Source organism: Palaemon carinicauda, chromosome 1 (assembly GCF_036898095.1).
Source record: "Palaemon carinicauda isolate YSFRI2023 chromosome 1, ASM3689809v2, whole genome shotgun sequence".
In the NCBI taxonomy this organism is placed as follows: domain Eukaryota; kingdom Metazoa; phylum Arthropoda; class Malacostraca; order Decapoda; family Palaemonidae; genus Palaemon; species Palaemon carinicauda.
The window spans coordinates 11477648-11485442 of record NC_090725.1 but is presented as its reverse complement, the minus strand read 5'-3'; the positions used below and the strand labels follow the sequence as shown (position 1 = coordinate 11485442).

The following is a 7795-nucleotide window of genomic DNA, read 5'->3' as shown; positions in this document are numbered from 1 at the left end:
TGAACCTGGGAATTAATAATGAACACGGATGACTTACACTACAGCCTTTGTGAATATAATGTAACCACGGGAGACTTATTAGTATTTTCATTCGACTCTAAGATTAGATTTTCATATAAGATTAAAAGTAAAACTGTGTTACGGAAGAAATTAAATTTTCGGGATCTGGGTAAAATTCCCCGTTTTCTATCATTTTCTTTTACGTCAGTTACCCCTTGGAAACGTCAAGCTACTTCACATGTACTGCGTGCCACGTGACACATTCTCTCTCTCTCTCTCTCTCTCTCTCTCTCTCTCTCTCAAGGGAGATAGATTACAGAAGTCACGTGATGTTATTTGTGATAAAGAGAACAATCTCAGTTCAGTTCTCAGGCATAATTAAATAAAAAGAGATATCAATTGTGAAAACAACATATGCAAGATATCAATCATTATCTTATTATCTTATACAACACGTCAAATTATCTTTGGATATTGGGATAGATAAACAATCGAATTAAATTTTTGTTATTTTATAAAGAACCTAATTACTTTTCTTCTCTATGGAATAAATAACTATTGTCTTCTTTTACGATATTTTTCTCTAGTCGCTTCACTTCAGTTTACTACCAAATCTCTCTCTCTCTCTCTCTCTCTCTCTCTCTCTCTCCCTCTCTCTCTCTCTCTCTCTCTCTCTCTCTGTGTTAATTCAAGTATTTGCATATATATATATATATATATGTATATAAATGTGTCTCTGAGTGCACACACACACCCACACACACACACACACACATATATATATATATATATATACATATATATGCATACATATACATACATATATATATGTGTGTGTGTTTGTGTATATAATAGGATCGATAGCAAGACAATGAAGAGTATATCGAGAATGTATGGTATATATATATATATATATATACATATATAATAGATTATTAAGATCTCTAAAAAAATACTATGATGAGAAGTAATCGTACGTAAAAGCGTTTAGCCAAGAGATTGACTGGCATAGCGTGAAAGTAAACCAGAGACAAAAGGTTTCTTATGTCTCGATGTTTGCTATACGTCACTGAACATAGTGGATGTCGGATAAGAGAATGTATCGTGAGTGAGTTAAGTAACAGAGGATGATGTCTTGACTTGGAATATAGATCAGAAACTGGTGAAGCTGGTCGGAGATTCATAGCTTCCTCAAGAGGAGTAGTTTGAGGGTTAGCTTCTGCAAGAGGAGTAGTTTGAGGGTTAGCTTCTGCAAGAGGAGTAGTTTGAGGGTTAGCTTCTGCAAGAGGAGTAGTTTGAGGGTTAGCTTCTGCAAGAGGAGTAGTTTGAGGGTTAGCTTCTGCAAGAGGAGTAGTTTGAGGGTTAGCTTCTGCAAGAGGAGTAGTTTGAGGATTAGCTTCTGCAAGAGGAGTAGTTTGAGGGTTAGCTTCTGCAAGAGGAGTAGTTTGAGGGTTAGCTTCTGCAAGAGGAGTAGTTTGAGGGTTAGCTCCTGCAAGAGGAGTAGTTTGAGGGTTAGCTTCTGCAAGAGGAGTAGTTTGAGGGTTAGCTTCTGCAAGAGGAGTAGTTTGAGGGTTAGCTCCTGCAAGAGAAGTAGTTTGAGAGTTAGCTTCTGCAAGAGGAGTAGTTTGAGGGTTAGCTTCTGCAAGAGGAGTAGTTTGAGGGTTAGCTTCTGCAAGAGGAGTAGTTTGAGGGTTAGCTTCTGCAAGAGGAGTAGTTTGAGGGTTAGCTTCTGCAAGAGGACTAGTTTGAGGGTTAGCTTCTGCAAGAGGAGTAGTTTGAGGGTTAGCTTCTGCAAGAGGAGTAGTTTGAGGGTAACTGCGTGAGGATTAAATCTCATTGAGGTAGATGGAGGATTGACGGAGTATGTGGGTTGGAAGGATGATTGAAATGAAGAATATGTATTGACGGAGTAATTGTGTTTGAAGAATGAATGAAGAAGATACAGTATTAATGGAGTATTTGTGTTGGAAGAATGATTTAAATGAAGAAGATACAGTATTGACGAAGTAGTTGTGTTGGAAGAATGATTTAAATGAAGAAGAAACAGTATTGACGGAGTAGTTGTGTTGGAAGAATGATTTAAATGAAGAAAATACAGTATTGATAGAGTATTTGTGTTGGAACGATGATTTAAATGAAGAAGATACAGTATTGATAGAGTACAGAGGCTATGGCACTACCCAGGACCAGAGAATAATGGTTTGATTTTGGAGTCTCCTTCTGAAATAGCTGCTTACCATAACTAAAAAGTCTATTCATTTTACTAGCTAGCTAAAGTCTACTATTCTGTTATGCTAAAAGGTCTCTTCGTTTTACTAGCTATCTAAAATCTGCTACGACTAAACGCGTAACTTTACCTTGCCAAGGAGAATTCAATCCAGTACCCAGGCACCAGCTAAGTCTACTTCAACGCGCTGAAAACGGAGCCGACTATCAGCGACGAAGCTCAGACCAAACTGAACGAGCTCAGCTCCGGAGTCCGGAGTACAACTCCCTGGTCTTCAGAAGATCGCGAGATTTCTTCTTCTTCGTTCGCTGACAGATAAGTAGGAGGTAGAGGGAGGGGGGGTGATAAGGATAAGGTTAGGAATGATCAGCCACTTTTACTTTAGGATTTGCGTGAGGGTAAGAGATAAAGGATAAAGGATATCAGCCTTATTAATGTCAATTAGATTCTTTCTTATATGAGTCTCAATCATCTTGGCGTCTTCTAGGTCCCGGGGTAAAATAATGAGTAACTGGTCACCAAACATTTCGCATTAGGCAAGAGATGTGTGCTCATCCACTGTTCAGATTCTTTCCAAATGGTTCTTTATAATAAAAAATAAGTTATGAGAAAATTATAACATTCTAAAAATATTAATCTTAAAGCGAGGGATATGTGAAGACATAAAAAAAAGAGAGAATTATTTGTTACAAATAGTTACATGGTCAAAAGCTCTGAAAGGAGGTGTCTGGCAACTCCCCCACCCCCGCCAATGAATATAGAAAACATTGGCATAAGCCATTTTGAGTAATTAATAACAATGCCACATTAACTGAAAATGTGCCTCTTCATCATCAGCATAACAATTCCACTTTTATTGATATCCCATTTATATAGAGAAGCAAGCGAAGTAAGTAAAGACGATGGATTAATGAACTAAGAAAATTTGCTCTGCAGTGGACTAATAACGGCTGATAATGATGATGATGATGATCATATCCCCTATTTAATAGAGATCATGTGTCCAAATATATATATATATATATATATATGTATGTATGTATATATGTATATATAGATAAATAGATAGATAGATAGATAGATAGTATTTATCCAATAATCCAAGAGTAAAATATGCTATTTGCTATATTAATATCTGCGATTTAATATTATTATTATTATTACTATTATTAATATTATTATCATTATTATTACAAGGTAAGCTACAACCCTAGTTGGAAAAGTAGGATGCTATAACCCCAAGGGCTCTAACTGGGGAAATAGCCCAGAGTGGAAGGGAAATATGGAAATGAGTGAACTACAAGAGAAGTAATGAACAATTGAAATATTTTAAGAACATTAACAACATTAAATCACCTTTAGATCTTTTATATAAAAACTTAAAAAGAATAGGAGTTAACATATGAATGAACGGATAATATATGATCTTGAGGAAGCAGCCTAAAGGGTTGGAAAAATATAATTCCTTGCTTTACAATCTGTTAGCAAATACAGAGTTTAGCATAAAGGGCTTAGAAAAATGTAATTCCTTGCTTTACAATCTATTAGCAATTGCTTTACAATCTATTAGCAAATACAAAGTTTTGCATACAGGGATTAGAAAAATATAATGCCTTGCTTTACAATCTGTTAGCAAATACAAAGTTTAGCATAAAGGGCTTAGAAAAATGTAATTCCTTGCTTTACAATCTATTAGCAAATACAAAGTTTTGCATACAGGGATTAGAAAAATATAATGCCTTGCTTTACAGTCTGTTAGCAAATACAAAGTTTAGCATAAAGGGCTTAGAAAAATGTAATGCCTTGCTTTACAATCTGTTAGCAAATACAAATTTTTTTATAAAGGGCTTAGACAAATGTAATCCCTTGCTTCACAATCTGTTAGCAAATACAAAGTTTAGCATAAAGGGATTAGAAAAATGTAATTCCTTGCTTTACAATCTATTAGCAAATACAAAGTTTTGCATACAGGGATTAGAAAAATATAATGCCTTGCTTTACAATCTGTTAGCAAATACAAAGTTTAGCATAAAGGGCTTAGAGAAATGTAATTCCTCGCTTTACAATCTGTTAGCAAATACAAAGTTTTGCACAAAATGCATTTGGTTCGAAGAGACATAAGTCCCACAGTAATTTTAAAAGTGAATTCTATGCTAAACTGGCTAATGCACTGAAGAGAAAAGATTATTAGTTGTCTCAACTTGCGCGTTATTTGAAAATTACTAGTCGAGTTAGGTATATGAGAGAGAGAGAGAGAGAGAGAGAGAGAGAGACAGAGAGAGAGAGAGAGAGAGAGAGGGGGGGGGCCTTGAAATGGAAATAAAAAGGATGAGAGAGAGAGAGAGAGAGAGAGAGAGGGTCCTTGAAATGAAAATACAAAGAGAGAGAGAGAGAGAGAGAGAGAGAGACCTTAAAATGAAAATACAAAGGAAGAAAGAGAGAGACCTTGATAATAGAATACAAAGGATAACAAAAATAGACCCACATTATCCTTAAGGATGATTATACTGAAGCCTTTTTTTGTTCTTTTATTGTTGAATATTAAAACTATGGATTATTCACTTCAATTGCACTATTGTTGCAATTAACTGTGCGGGAGGAAAGCGTGAAATATGCCGTGTGAGGCCCTTTTGGGATATGTTGAGAGGCCCAAAGAAGGATTGCGCTCTTATCATGGGTTAATACAAAACTGAACATAAAAGCTATTTCTTAGAGAATCAGGAATAAAGTTTATTAACAAATCATTCAAATATACAAATGAAATTCCTGACAGATATTTGCATGATGATATATTGGAAGAGACTCTTTAGCTATGGTAAGCAGCTCTTCTAGGAGAAGGACGCTCCAACACTCCAAAATCAAACCATTGTTCTCTAGTCTTGGGTACTGTCACAGCCTCTGTACCATGGTCTTTCACTGTCTTGGGTTAGAGTTCTCTTGCTTGAGGGTACACTTGTTTTCTAGTCTTGGGTAGTGTCATAGCCTCTGTACCATGGTCTTTCACTGTCTTGGGTTAGAGTTCTCTTGCTTGAGGGTACACTTGTTTTCTAGTCTTGGGTAGTGTCATATCCTCTGTATTATGGTCTTTCACTGTCTTGGGTTAGAGTTCTCTTGCTTGAGGGTACACTCGGGCACGTTGATCCACTTGTTTTGTTAAAGTTTTTATAGTTTATATAGGAGATATTTACCTTAATGTTGTTACTTTTCTTAAAAATTCTATTCTTCCTTGTTTCCTTAGGTAGTGCCATAGCCTCTGTACCATGGTCTTTCACTGTCTTGGGTTAGAGTTCTTTTGCTTGAGGGTACACTCGGGCACGTTGATCCACTTGTTTTGTTAAAGTTTTTATAGTTTATATAGGAGATATTTATCTTAATGTTGTTACTTTTCTTAAAAATTTTATTTTTCCTTGTTTCCTCAGGTAGTGCCATAGCCTCTGTACCATGGTCTTTCACTGTCTTGGGTTAGAGTTCTTTTGGTTGAGGGTACACTTGGGCACACTATTCTATCTAATTTCTCTTCCTCTTATTTTGTTAAAGATTTTGTAGTTTATATAGAAGTTATTTATTTTAATGTTGTTACTCTTCTTGAAAATTTTATTTTCCCTTATTTCCTTTCCTCACTGGGCTATTTTTCCCGTTTGAGCGCCCTGGGCTTTTAGCATCCTGCTTTTTCAACTAGGGTTGTAGGTTAGCAAGACATAACAACAACAGCAACAATAACAACAAACTAAACGCCCCCCTCGAGAACTATCTGTCATGAGATCATTTACTCTGGCCGATAAGAATATGCTGGCACAGTGCATTCGAGATTTCTGATTTGAAAATGAAAGTAAACACTTAGAGAATGCAAAGGTCGCTAACCTTGAAGGTTAGCAAGACATAACAACAACTCCATTAATTAACGGAGAAGAATGGGCCATCGTCTCATAAATCAAGCGCTACGAAGTGAGAGAGAGAGAGAGAGAGAAAGAGAGAGAGAGAGAGAGAGAGAGAGAGAGAGAGAGAAGAATTTTCATATCTAGGCATTTACATGATTGATGTTCATCATCAAAGACATTTGGGAATATGACGCAATGATTGAAAATAAGAAATTAAAAATATGAAACGTATTTTTTTTACTTTAGGCATTAACAATTGTATGTATGACAAAATTAAGGAAATATTATGAGGGAACATTTCGTCTGCCCTTACAGACGAAATGGTAAGCAGCTCCTCTAGGAGAAGGACACTCCAAATCAAACCATTGTTCTCTAGTCTTGGGTAGTGCCATAGCCTCTGTACCATGGTCTTCCACTATCTTGGGTTAGAGTTCTCTTGCTTGAGGGTACACTCGGGCACGTTGATCCACTTGTTTTGTTAAAGTTTTTATAGTTTATATAGGAGATATTTATCTTAATGTTGTTACTTTTCTTAAAAACTTTATTTTTCCTTGTTTCCTTAGGTAGTGCCATAGCCTCTGTACCATGGTCTTTCACTGTCTTGGGTTAGAGTTCTCTTGCTTGAGGGTAGTACACTCGGGCACGTTGATCCACTTGTTTTGTTAAAGTTTTTATAGTTTATATAGGAGATATTTATCTTAATGTTGTTACTTTTCTTAAAAACTTTATTTTTCCTTGTTTCCTTAGGTAGTGCCATAGCCTCTGTACCATGGTCTTTCACTGTCTTGCGTTAGAGTTCTCTTGCTTGAGGGTACACTCGGGCACGTTGATCCACTTGTTTTGTTAAAGTTTTTATAGTTTATATAGGAAATATTTATCTTAATGTTATTACTTTTCTTAAAATTTTATTTTTCCTTGTTTCCTTAGGTAGTGCCATAGCCTCTGTACCATGGCCTTTCACTGTTTTGGGTTAGAGTTCTTTTGGTTGAGGGTATACTTGGGCACACTATTCTATCTAATTTCTCTTCCTCTTGTTTTGTTAAAGATTTTGTAGTTTATTTTCAAGAAGAGTAACAACATTAAAATAAATAACTTCTATAAGTTATTTATTTTAATGTTGTTACTCTTCTTGAAAATTTTATTTTCCCTTGTTTCCTTTCCTCACTGGGCTATTATTCCCGTTTGAGCGCCCTGGGCTTTTAGCATCCTGCTTTTTCAACTAGGGTTGTAGGTTAGCAAGATATAACAACAACAGCAACACTGTTCTCTCTTGTTTCTCCTCCTCTTGTTTTGTTAAAGTTTTTATAGTTTATATAAGAAATATTTATTTTAATATTGTTGCTGTTCTTAAAACAATTAATTTTTTTCCTTATTTCCTTTCCTCACTTGGCTATTTTTCCCGTTTGAGGGCCCTGGGCTTTTAGCATCCTGCTTTTCCAACTAGGGTTTCAGCTTAGCAAATAATAATAATAATAATAATAATAATAATAATAATAATAATAATAATAACAACAAACTAAACGCCCCTCCAAGAACTATCTCTCATGAAATCATTTACTTTGGCCGATAAAAATATGCTGACACAGCCCATTCGATATTTCTGATTTGAAAATGAAAGTAAACACTTAGAGAATGCAAAGGTCGCTAACCTTGAGGGTTAGCAAGACACAACAACAACAACAGCAACAAT

General features: G+C 35.6%; 1 protein-coding gene across 1 annotated transcript in view; it reads right to left on the bottom strand.

The window, feature by feature from the left end:
* Positions 1-2515, bottom strand: part of LOC137646936 (uncharacterized) — a 52204-nt gene extending 49689 nt beyond the window's left edge. Inside the window, exon 1 of the mRNA XM_068380010.1 lies at positions 2358-2515. The gene's annotated coding sequence lies outside the window, so the exon portion shown is untranslated. The remainder of the gene's footprint in view (positions 1-2357) is intronic.
* Between the last annotated feature and the right edge of the window lie 5280 nt (positions 2516-7795).